Source organism: Podarcis liolepis, assembly GCF_965112155.1.
Source record: "Podarcis liolepis genome assembly, chromosome: 8".
Classification (NCBI taxonomy): Eukaryota; Metazoa; Chordata; class Lepidosauria; order Squamata; family Lacertidae; genus Podarcis; species Podarcis liolepis.
The window spans coordinates 42323327-42337156 of NC_139560.1; positions in this window are offsets into that span (position 1 = coordinate 42323327).

Consider the following 13830-nt stretch of genomic DNA (forward strand, 5'->3'; position numbering starts at 1 on the left):
GCTGAAGGTGCTCTTGGTTTGGATTTTCTCCATCAAGCAGGGGTTGGTTAGATGCTTCACAAGGCCTCTTTGGTTCTAAGATTCTATTTGGTAGCCATTCAGAATCACCGAGGCAAATAGATAAAGAAGTGAATTTGATTTATGGGAATTGTAGCTCTGGGAGGTAATGGGACATCTCCCAACAACTCTCAGCACCTTTAACAAACTACAACTCCCAGAATTCTTTGGGGGAAAGCCATGACAGTTTAAATTGGCATCACAGTGCTTCAAATGCATAGTGTGAATGTGACCTAGAACTGTGCTGCACCAGATGAATATGGAAAAATAATATCAATAAATACCTATATACTGATCCATATAGTAATATGACTATGTGCTTTGAGGCTCCTTCTCTCTCCAGTACTGCACTAAAATGAAGACTATGGCTTGGATCCCAATTTTTGTTCCCATGAACAGAACAGAATTATTAATGGGGGTGGGGTGGCTTGGCTTGGCTTCCCTGCCTGCTGAAGACCCCTGTGTGCCCTCTCCAAATCTCCTGAGAGTTGAAGGGCTCTATGCAATAGAGTGACACAGGGCATGATTGGAAGAGGCATGATTGGAAGAGGCATGGGAAATCAGCAACCTCCATGCATTAGCAAAAGTGTTTTCCATTTGGGCAACACTACCCAGTGGTGCCAACTTGAATAAAATAATGGGGGTGGGGGACAGGTAAACCCTGCCCCACATAATCAGTCACATGACACAGCACCCACCCACCATTTGAATGGCAATGCCCACTAACTTTGGGAGGGCCTGGCTCCCTCAAATATTTTATGGGGAGGCGCAAAGGGAACTTAGCCCCTAGGAGCTGGCTCCTATGGCACCACCTTTTGGATCTTGAGCACCCATAGATTTTACAATATCACACAACAAAGCACTGGTCAGAAAGAAAATGTACTCTAACTAAAGGGGTCACAAGTATGTCTTGCGGCCCACAACTAGTGATCAAGCAGCCATTGTGCTCCTGTTGTTTTTCCATGTTTATAATCTAATAGAAAAACTATGGGCCAATATTTTCTTTTGTCCATTTAAGCAACCACAGGACAGCAACTCGGTTGTGTAGCTGAGTGGAAGGAAGTTTAAAGTATTATTAGCCATGTGCCACAGCACTTGCTGTGGACCTAACAGAACCAGAGAGAACACTTTAGATGGGGGAAATCTATTATGAGGAGAAGGGTTAAACCTTCCTCCGGTGTTACTGCTCTAATGATACTTGGGAAAGACGAAAACATCAGGAGACCCACTCATGGAGCTCCTGCATTTTGTGTAATTTAACCTTAATACTGTTAGGTATTCCCACAGGCTTTATCATTCCTGATGTAACATATATACAGCCAATTGTGGCATTATGCTTTACTTCAGATGGAAGGAGAAGAGGAATTTTAAAACAGGAAGATATTTGAGCCCTCAGAAATGTGATATTAGGAAGGCAGGGAGCTTTTAACCAAAGTGTTTAAATTAATTTGCAGATCAAATGGGATTTGAGCAGAAGACTTCCAAGTCACAACCATGAAAATGCTTTTTTGTACTGAGCTCTGTGACTTAGTTATGTGTCTTTGTTCTTAAAACAATCACTACCATATGTGCAGTAGCAACTGCAAAACTCTGGAACAAGTTATTCACTAATCTGCTTGCATTTGCATACTAGATGGTTTTTAAGGGACACGGGTGGCGCTGTGGTCTAAACCACTGAGCCTCTTGGGCTTCCTGATCAGAAGGTCGGCAGTTCAAATCCATGCGATGGGGTGAGCTCCCGTTGCTTTGTCCCAGCTTCTGCCAACCTAGCAGTTTGAAAGCACACCAGTGCAAGTACATAAATAGGTACTGCTGCAGCAGGAAGGCAAATAGCATTTCCATTGTGCCAGAAGTGCTGGCCACATGACCCAGAAAGCTACCTGTGGACAAATGCCAGCTCCCTCGGCCTGAAGTGAGATGAGTGCAGCACCCCATAGTCACCTTTGACTGGACTTAAGCATCCAGGGGTCATTTACCTTACTAGACGGTTTGGTACATTATAAAATTTTAAAATCAAACTCTTGTTTTCTAATCATTGGTAAATCAGCTTGATTTAATACAAAACTCGTTTTGTAATGCTGCAGATTTATCCCTGTTTTCAAATAACTCTGCAGATTCCATCTGCTTGTGTTTTTTTAATTAGCTGCTGCAATTGCCTGTTTTGTCAAGGTTGATATAAATTTTATATTATAAAGCAAAAAAAGAAAAGAAAAATAAATCCAAGTTTATCAAGCAGACTCTGGAAATGTGTTGTTACTGGCCACCTCAATCTCTGTTGAGCAGCAGTGAGATTCCAGGGGTCTTGGCAGTGAACCAAGGTTTGTGTTCCTTTGGAATGAGGCACAGTGGAAGCTGGTGTCTTTATGAAATATGGTTTATTATACACATATTTGCAGCTTGATGGAGAGACTGAAGAACATTATACTCCAAGAGTGTCTCTCATTGCTTCTCTTAGCACTGGCAAGCTTGGGTCCAAAACAGTAGCCAGCCCTGCTCCCAGGTCTCTGTGTGTAGCCTCACCCAGCCAGTGCATGGAGTTCAGGCCCCTCTTTTCTCCTTCCTGAAAACCATTGTTCAGAAACCTTAGTTTCAAAGGACACCTTTTTTCCTATGGTGACATAATGCCCCCTGTTAACCTCCAGGGTAGAAATTGGGATTGCCTATAGCAGTATCTTTACACAAATCGTGATGAGTACCACTATATCCAACATTGTTGCTAAGAGAACATTAGAATTTCTTTTTAGCTTTCAGTTAATGCATGGCAAATATTCCATGGCTGTTGTATTTTGCAGTATTTACTCTGCAGGACAATTAATATACTATGAAGTCAGTTCAGCCATAATTACACGAGCAATTCTATGCTCACAGCAGTTCCAGAGATATGCCACAGCTGTCCAGTTAGGACAACCACCATATCCAATAGACTTTCAACCTAGAAAAGTGGGAGGGGAAAACCCACAACTCAGAGAATACAAAATACAGTGGGAATATGGGAAAATGACAAAATGAAAACGCCATTGCTCACCACCATGTACCATGCCAGTGATGTTGTCCAAACACCACATGGATATGTAATGAGCTAGCACACACAATATGAACCGGAAACACGTATGTTGTGTTGCCACCAATGGTGTCCTGTGGTACTGTGATTAAACAGAAACACTCAGGAGATCACTCATTCAAATCTCTTAATGGGTAAAACATCCCCACAACTGAAGAAAGACATAAAATCAGGTGGCAGCAACAAGCAAGGTTATGCAGCACAGTCTGCAAAGTGGGCACAGCCATGGTTAGGAAGTTGTTGCTTTAAGATGTCCATGTGGGAACTTTACCCCCTTTAATCGTATCCATCTGTTATTGAAAAGGGGATAGTCCATTATGGGGGCACGTGAGCATAAAAGCATTTGTTCCCATATTCCCAGTGAAAACATATCTCACCTCTTGCAATACTGGCTGGGAGATCTTGCATGTGGGATTGTACCATATATCTGATGTCCTATGTACACTTTCCTGCCTTGAACACAGTGGGGTTTACTTCTTAGTAAATATGCACAGGACTGAGCTACAAATCCCACTGATTTCAATAGAAGATTTAAACATGGGCTTAAATGGCACTGATTATGGGATGCAACCCCATAAGCAGCCAATTTTAGATGAACTGGTTATGCAGAAATCTGATTCTGTACAAAATTGACTTCTAAAACAACAGGTTTACCATTGGTGTGCTACCTTTTTGCAGGTTACATTTTTCCAAGTACACAACTCTGCAGGAGACTTGCACATCTGAATGCTGTAGAGATGTGTGAATCTGCCTTCTCACTTTCACAAATTCAAATGAGAAGTACTGGCTAAAACTTCCCAAAACATTGTTTGATGTGAAAATAGAACTTATTCCATGCTGCCCTGTCACACACAGTTCAAATAATGAACTCCAGATGACATATAATTGTTTCTCCAGTCCTGAGAGAGAACAGAACTTTGATTCTCACACAATATCAGGCAGCAAAATTACAGTTGTGAAGCCCGGCATCCGATGGATCCTCAGACATTCCTGGTGCAGCCCAGCAACAATTTAAAAGCAGTTTAATAAGGGACACTGCATTTACTGCTGCTGTGTACCACAATAATAATAAATACCGTAATAAAATTTTTATTTACGGTATATCCTGCCCTTCCCAGCCGAAGCCGGGCTCAGAGCAGATAACAACAGTAAAATAATACAACATTCTAAAATCATTTCATTATAAAATCAGTTCAGATCAAATAAATGGCAACCATTGGGCTAGAGTTCTGTGAGGATTGCCAAAGGTTGTATGCCATTGACAAAGATCTGAGCAGCTGCTTGACAAGCACAAATATATTGAAATTATGTAATTTAAAGTTCTGTTCTTCCTTATAGGCGTAACATAAAACCATTACAAAACCAGACTAGAACTTTGGAGCAGAAGTCTACGGGCCCCACTCAGCAGAATGACCAAGAGATTGCCCAAATGCAAGCAATACACATCACCATATAAAGAGAATCCCTGCCCCATTGTAATACCAATTCAGTCTAGAGTCTGACGTTACCTAACTGTACCACTGGTCATGGCTTAAGGATGACTAGCTTTCCTTTGGATTGCGGCTCTAGATAGCTGGTTACCTACAACAGGTCTTGTCCTTGTTTACCCAGAAGTAATCCTGCTTGTTCAGTGGGGCTTATTCCTAAGCAAGTGTGTGTACAGGATTGCATTCCTAGTACAGAAGTAGGGCTTCCCCATTGCTGAGTATGGAAAAGGATGTAACTTTACATTTGCAGATCTCTCATCACTCTCTTTTGTACACACAGCTTTTTTTAAAGACTCATACAAATATATTTAGTGTTCATTTTTATTTTTACTTTTATTTTATTGGCTCTTGTGGCAGCTTATAACAATAAAAAAGTTAAAGAGAGGAATGCAAATAATAAAGACCGGTGTAAAAACAAAATAGTGGAAAATAAAATAAGCCAAACAGTCCTCAACAATCAGAAGCAATTTTTAGCCAGCAGAGCACAAAAATTCTCATCAAACAGAATAACCTCTGGAGGAGTGCTGGGGGAGTAGCTGCTACTGCAGGTTCTTGACCTGTTTAAATAGTTTCACTTATTTCACTTGAGAACTCTGCAAGCTTGTAGTATTAGCCGTTAAGGATGATATTACTGTGTGGGTAAGTTTGGCTTGGGAGAGAGACAAATGGATGAACTGGATGTTCCAGCCCTGGAGAAAAGCGATAGTGACACAGTGATTTGGCTTCCTGGAAACTTTGAACCAGTGATCAACTCCATACTACAAACAAATGCAGAAGTGACAACGTGAGACTTGCAGGAAAAGCGATGCAGTTAAAAATCATTACAATTGTGCACAACGTATCAACATTATAACAAGACCCACAAAACTATTTTGTGAACCTATGGAACATATCAGCCTTGTGCATTCAGGCTTTCAGCCTCATGTACTATATATTTTGGAAATTTATTTGTCTTTTTGTCTGTCCTATATATACTTAAGGCACTATAAGCAAAGTGCATTATGGTTTCTGATATCGAGAAAGTTTTTTGTCTGTTTGGTTACAATTGGACACAATTTTGAATCAAGATGGCAGACTGAACATTTTAAAATTACATGGAAATGTTACACTGATTTCAAAAACACTGATTCCCCCCCCCCCTTTTCTTAAAATTCCTGAGCAACTACAGGTAGTTTTAGCTAGTAAAACCATACATGATCTGTGTATGTCATCACTACATTGATAAATTGTTGTTATGCCAACATTTCCTTTAGGCAACTGACAAGATGGCCTTCCATGAAAACATGAATTTAGAGAAAAGTATCATTTTGCCTAATGTTAACAGATTTTACAAACTTTTAAAAAATCAGAATCTGTGTTGTTCAGAATTGTCTTGTTTGCTTTGTAACATCATGAATACTTGGAGCATGAGAAAGAAGTCTTTTCTTGTCTGGGCCATAGCAGCAGATTTATAGTTGTTCCTCATCCCTTACGAAGAAGTCATTATTAAATTACGCAGGCCCATAGGAGCCTCGCAGTACACGCCTATATATGTCTACTCAGAAGTAATTTATAACTCAATTTCAAGGGGGCTTATTCTCTACTAAGTGGATCTAGGATTGCAGCCTTAGGCATTTTGGCAAAGTGAAATAAATTTCCCCCTTGCATCAGATCCTGGAGCTCTTTTGTTGGGCCACCCTTCCCCATCCATTGCTATCTGTCAAAAGCTTGTCAAGTCCCTTCACTATCTTTATGCTCAGAGTCTCCCAGAAAGGTTACCCTGATGAGGTTCCAGCTGGCCCTCAACTGCAGCTCTGCAACATAGAGAATGTAAGTTTGTTTATTTTTTAATGAAGGCTGGGATTCTCTGGATTCTAACAAGAGCCTACGGGATATACAGGAGGGACTCAAGTGCTGCAAGTTGCTTTTCCTAATTAATGCAATTTGGAGAGTGGTGCATGACTATGTAGTCACAGATGCTTTCTTAACAATTGCATTTATCTATTGCTTTTGAAGGAGCAGCACAGCAGGTATATTATTATTATGTTCTCCTAATTTCAAAACTGAAGCTAAGAGAGATCAATGCAATCCTATGAAATGGTCTCAGAAGTACTCCCCATTTAGGATACGAGCCTAAGACTACTTAGTTCATGGCTGAGGGAAGGTTTGAAGTGGAGACTTTTGGGCTTGCAGCTCACACTCTGACCCAGATCTAGACCTTTGACCAAATCTAGAATTGACTTCTGTATTTATTTTGGGAAGGATTTCAAAATAGCTTTGGATGGCACTGGGAGCTCTAATTCTGAAGGGCAACATGGCATACAGCACCATCAGCTTGCATGTGCCAATATTAGAAACTCGGAGACAGCTCTCTGAAACAGATGGACTTTTTAAATGGATGTCTGCATGCTGAGATAAGGTCAGAAATAATGAGCTGGTTCTGAACGGAGGCTATGAATTAGCAGCTTAAAATGCAGCAAGGCCATTTTCCCCGATGTATCTCAGGTTTGCACACTGTTGTACACACCAGAGAGGGGGCAGGGGTGTCTCCACCCAATGCACGTTATCTGTGTGGTTTTCCCACCCTTGTAACCCCCTAATTCCTTTTCACTTCTATTTCAGTGGTTCCCAAATTCCCACTCCCCCACAGATCACTTGAAAATTGCTGAGGGTCTTGATGAACCATGGAAATGATCCCCGCCCGACTGTTACAGCAGCTGTAATTCCATTGAATTCAAATTGTAATACAATAAAATATAAGATATAAACAATACAAATACAATTAAACATAATACATATTTGCTGTGATGGATTTTCCAGCTTTCATTTTCAATCACAAATCCACAGACATGTCAAGTACAACCCAAATAAAGCTCACGGACTAACATACATAGTTATGGAACACCTGACCTATTCCATTTCAGCAAGCCAATAATATATGGGATATTATTTATTTATTTGTGATCACATCATTCTCCCTTTAAATCTATGTTTGGCAGAACAACCGAAAAAAGTGTGCCAATTTTTGTTCTTGTTGTTAAAGCTGAGAATTATGAGACAATTGGAACCCTGAATAATAACGACATACATCATTAGTCATGCCTAATAAAATGTAGCATGGGTTGCAAAAGGGAATATCTTTCCTTTTTTAGGAAATTGGAGGAACAATATGGTTTCAATTATCTTTGTAAAGGACTTGAACAAAAATAGAGAATACTTGTAATTAGGAGATGCGCGGAGCAATTATTTTTTAAAAAACGATTAAACATTCCACACTCATAGCAATATTTAATAAGATTTCTGTTGGTCTGAGATGAGAGGGCAGGATCAGGTAGTCAGTCACAAAGCATTGAGCCCTGCAAGCAATTTTGTATATACAGCATTGCATTAACCAGCAGGAGGTTGCAAACTGTTGTGATGTGAGCAGCATATGTAATGTTAATAGCATGCACTCTAAGATGCACCACAGGGTGGTCCAGTGTGTGGTCAAAGGGGCACATGCGGCCCTTGGTGCTTTTTTTGGTGGCCCTCAGCAAAATTTGGTGTCCCCCAGTCCTTGTGCTGCCTTCCCAAAGCTGGGAAAGCGCTAAGTAGGCTTTTGGATGGAGGCAAGAGGACTAGGACCTTGTCAGAGCCCTCAAGCATGCTTCCCAAAGCCCAGAGCCTCACTTACGCAGTTCTTGGAAGGCGGCATGAGGGCAGGGGAAGCATAAAATGTTGTCGAGGGCCACAAAAAAGGTATCAAGGTCTGCATGTGTGTTGGACTATGAGCAATGGCTTTTGGCCTAAGCACCATGATCAGCATCCAAAAAGAATGGCTTGGGATGCAAGAGACACAATTAAGTGAAGGTACTCTCTTTGCGAACAAGTGGGACTTACACCCCTCTTCAGCTAGCTGGTAGATAAAGAACAATAGCTGGTGTTGTGGGAGAGCTGAACTAGAACCAGGCAGAAACTAGAGAGACAGAACCATGCTTGATTTATGCTGGGATCCAAAGCCGTGACTAATGGGGAAGCAATACCATTTGGGGTGTTAATGCTGTGAGCCCTTTCACCTTAGGTTTAGGTTGTCTCTAAGTCTAAATAAACCATATAGTCTAAAGACACCACAGTCTCCACTTTCCCTCATTCCAAGGAAACCAAACCCTGGCTAAGCACTTGAAACCTCTGGAATCTCTCACCACTTAGAGACTGGGGCAGCATGTAACATTAACAATAAAAAGCTTACCAGAAATAACTCTTCTCCAACTTCTAGCTGTGCTGTAACTTCAGAAGTCAGGGGAAGGACACTCTGGCTTGTTTGTTCTTCACAAATGACATGTGGAAACAGCTGTGGATGAAAAAGTCTGGCTAATTAAAAAATAGTATTATAGCTAGAGGGGTTGGGGGATCCACATGTTGCTTGACTCAAACTACCTTCAGCCCCAGTCAGCATGGCCAATGGCCAGGGGTGATGAGAAGACCCACAATATGTGGAGGGCCACAGGATCTCCAGTCTATGTAGTGCACTTCTGAGAAATATATTCTGGAACAAATTCTTAATAGTAATTATTATTCTCAAAAAATTTCCCTACTCTGTTATATTTTCCAACTCACTTGAAGCTCACTAAATTTTCACTAAGAAAGCTACAAAATATACATTCTCCAAATCTGATAAATGGCAATGAGAAATGCCCCGTTTATTTTTGTATACTTTTGATCAGGTCCCAACAAGTACCGTACTCCGGAAAGCCTTTCAGCTAAGAGAAGTCTGATAGATCATCATGCTTAAAACTGCCTTGTGTTCTCAAGGCAATGGACAGGGGAGATCACGCAAAATGAATTCAGTTGGAGCATGACTGTACTCATTTCCAACAAGAAGATGTTTATTATGCTTGTCTTCCTTTTTCTGGAGAGATGCACTGTGTGTGAAAGTGAGGCCTCATGTGACTTGATTTTGAACTTGTTACTAATCTTAGCCAGATGGTCAACTGAGAGAAGTTTGCAAATAGGTTGATATATATAATTTTTATTTATTTATTTAAGAAGCAGGAGATGCCGACCATGAAAGCCAGAAAAAATATGGCATGAATGTTTAGTTGTTCAAAACTTGAGAATTAACTGTGACAGTTAGAGGCCATAAGTGCTAGAAATTGTGCTAAGGGCATGGAAACTAGCCCTTTCCCAAATTCCAGTAGTCATGATTCTTGTGATTGATCTAATTTGATCTGCCATGTACTGATTTTGCAGTCTTGCTAAATTAAAGAGAGGTTCTTCAGTGGAATTGTGTTGATTTATATCACAATTGTATGTTGTATTTTCCACATTTTTTTGGCCCAATGAAAGGGAAAAACTCAAAAGGAATGTTGCAAAGAGACACATCCTGGTACAGATGTATGCATCTATGGAAAAGGGATACATACACACATAGCCCTGTTTGGTATTCATACCAATAAACAATCTGGTGTGGAGTAGAGCAGTGTTTCCCAAACTTTTTTGGGCAACGGCACACCTGTTTACTGAAAAAAAATCTCGCGGCACACCACCATTAAAGCCCCGCCCCGTGACGTCAGCGCGCAGCGTCACGCCGGGAGGGACGCACGAAAGTGAAAGTTTTTCCCCTCCCCCTTGCCGGGGAACCTCCAAGCTTTGGGGGTGGGAGGAGGCAGCAGAGCGAGGGACTGAGGGACGGCGGCAACTGAGGCGGCGGCGGCTGTTGTGGTGGTGGCGGCGATAGCGGGCGGAGGAGGGGGCGGCGGCGGGGCTTGAGGAGCCGTCGCCGGGAGTTGCTGCTGCTGTTGTTGCTGCTGCTGCCCGGACATGCCGGCCTCCTCCTCCTCCGCTGTCTCGCGCTCCTCCCTTTTGCACGCGCTGCCCCGCCGCTCGGCACCACCACCGCGGAGCCGCCCCCGGCTTGACGCGGATCCTCGCCGCCGCCGCCTCTCACCGCCCGCCTCGCCCGCCTCCCTCCCACGGCACACCAGCCAATGTCTCACGGCACAGTAGTGTGCCGCGGAACACCGGTTGGGAAACACTGGAGTAGAGGAGACTAAATCTAGCTCTTCCGCCTGAATTAGCTCAGTGCTAGCACATATTCTCTAACAGAGCTTCATGTGGACAACCATAACAACAGAATAATTGGAGGAACTATAAACACAGCAACTGTCTCCATTGGCTGGTTATTCTTCCACCAAGGAATATGCCCACAGAAGTGTCTTTTGTGAGCATATACTTCCTAACTTGATCAGGCACCAGTGTCCAGATGGGCAAAGAGAAAACTTTATGCAGAAATAAGCAAACAACAACAACAACACACACAACCCCCCCCAACCCAAACCTTTCTGATCTACAGATGGCCCTTCATCAGGTACTTTGTGTGTATCTTGAATCTAAGTTCTGGGATCCTCATAGGCTATGTACACACTATACCTTTAAACTACATTCAAGACACTTCCCCACCCCCTTTAAGAATTCTGGGCACTCTAGTTCACCTGTCACATAGTTACAATTCCCAGCAACAAACTACATTGTCCAAAATTCTTTGAGGCATGGGAGCCAACTCCCAGGAGCCAAGGGAGCTCCACTCTCCCAATAAAATATTTGAGGGGGTTGGGCCCCCCCCCCAAAGTTGATGGACATTGTCATTGAAATGGTGTGCATGCACTGCATCATGTGATCAATTATGTATGGTGAGGGTTACCTGGGCTCCCCAATGTTTTGTTCAAGTTGGCACCCCTGCTTTGAGGTAAAGAATGTGCTTCAAATGTGCTTTGTGTTGCGTACATAGCAATAAATAGCAGATCAGGCGGCAATGCTGTTTCTCGTGGGGGAACATGTGAACCTTCACAGTCTGAAGGGGCATTGCTGAGGCACGGGTTACCAGCTCAGTAGCTGGATTCGATCTGATCTATAGATTATTTATTTATTTATTTAGGACAGCTCATGGTTATACACATATTCCTAATTTACAATACTTACAAGCAACAGCCACTCAGTCACACAGCAGACTAACAAACGCAGGGACTAAACCTAGCAACAAGCCTACATGCTAACTCTGTCCTCATATGTACCCAGACAACTCTGCTACAGGATCTAGTAATATCTGCTACAACACTGTTTATTCACTTTCAGATGGGATACATGTTATCACCTGCCAGCCTGCATTAAACAATAAAAAGATACAAGTCAAAAGAGTAAGACACAAATCTCACAATGTAAATGGTAATATCAAGAAAGCATGGTGAGATGATTTCAGCATCCCAGTACACACCAAAACTGACCTGAAAGCTGCCATATTTTTTAACAAAGGATTTTTAGAGGGAGATTCTAGCATGGAATGGCTGGTTTAAAACGTATTAAGTACTTTGGCAAAATATTAACAATATTTATTTAAGATTATTATTATTATTATTATTTTATACATATATACATATATACATATACGGCCTTTCGTCCAAGGAGCTCAAAGTGGTGTACAGTACATGCTTCTCCCCATTTTCTTCTTACAACAGCCCTGTGAAATAGTCAAAATAAAAAAATTCCTTCCAGTAGCACCTTAAAGACCAACTTAGTTGGTCTTTAAGGTGCTACTGGAAGGAATTTTTTTATTTTGACTATGGCAGACCAACACGGCTACCTATCTGTACCTGTGAAATAGGTTATTCTTGCCTAATGCCATCATGTGGTGGTAGTGGGATTTATTTGGCAAACAATGGACCCTGGGCTGGCTCAGCCCCACCCACTCCCCAACTCCAGAAACCCCTGACTTCATATCAACTTAGCTTTGTAGCCAATTGAAACAAACAAACAGCCCATAATTGATATAAATTCCACTATTCATGCAACAAGGTAGGGTGAGAAATCACGGCATAATTCAGTGCCACGTAGAGATGGAAAGAGGATCCTTAAATCTTACAAGATTATTTTATTGTTTCTTCAGTGTTCTACTGTGCCACTTCACATAAGATTAATTTCCTGCAGTGAAGACACTTCTGTGTAGGAAACTGCAGGAATCATAGGTGAAGACTGAAGCCAGGTGACAAATCCATGTGCATCTATTTCACTATGCACGCTGTGCTATGTGTGTGGTAAAATATCTGTCAGATATTTAATGCAGGGTGAAGCAGAGCCCAGCCTTCTAGTGCTCCGAAGAGCACAAAATGCTATTAATAGAAACTCTGCTTCTGAATAGATGTGGATAAAAGCTGAATGAATTTGCTACCGGGAAAGGCCTTGCTTCTTTCATGTTAAGGAAGGTTGTATTTTCTCTCCTCCCACTCACAAATTTAAAGGTTGCCTTCCGGTTCTTGCATTACTTTTATCCACAACATGTCCTCTGCTGGAGGAACATTTCAGGCAGGCACGTGGAGCCACCTGTCACTCGTGTTGGACTGTGGCTGCTGAATGAACGTCACAGCCTATGAAGTCAAGGCACATGCTCAACCTACATTTCTCCTCATGGATAATTAATAAGTGTTCTTGGTAGAAAAAAAGTTATTTATACCCTGCCTCTCTCTTGCATGTCAGTGAAATCTCACGTGTTGGCAATTATGGGATACTGTCATGAGCACCCAGAGATGTCTGCTCTCAGTGGAAAATAAAAGCCTTCAGGAATTTGCTTTCTTTTTTTAGCACTCCACTAGGGACTAGCTGATGATATCCAATTGCAAAGCTCACATGGAGTTGGGAAGTACGAAGGATGTTGCAGATGTGAAACTTTAGTTTAGAGCCGTGCTTAGAATAAATGAGTGCATCTTGTCTGACGGTTCTCTTTCCAGGTTTTCAAGGAATAGGTTGTGCACAGGGCTGATGTGGCCTCAGTGGCTAGAAATGTCCTTTACGAGCTGTGCCTGGTGTGACAGCTGCTACTGTTCCTGGACTGAGAGAGCTTGACCGCAGTAGTTCAGGTACTGCTGACTTCAGTGCCATTGCCATTATCAGAGAACAAGGGAGGTGTTCATGGTGAGTCTTGCACCTCTTTAAAAAGAAAAAAGGGGGAAATGCACTGCGCATTACCATCCCTTTTGAATGAACTTACAGGGCCTTACAAAAAGTGAGTGCTGCCGTACTCACATCCCAATAGATAAAACCTCTGTTTTCTTCAATGAAAAACACAGATTCCCTCAGCTCAAAATTCCAGAATGTCTATTATCTCTTCTTAGTGCAGAGTAACCAGAGGACTTTGGGTTACAGAACTGTCTGTGTCAGTCTCTATCTCCCTCCTGTCCTGTAACATCATTTCTTAGAGTTGCATTTCTTATAAGCAGC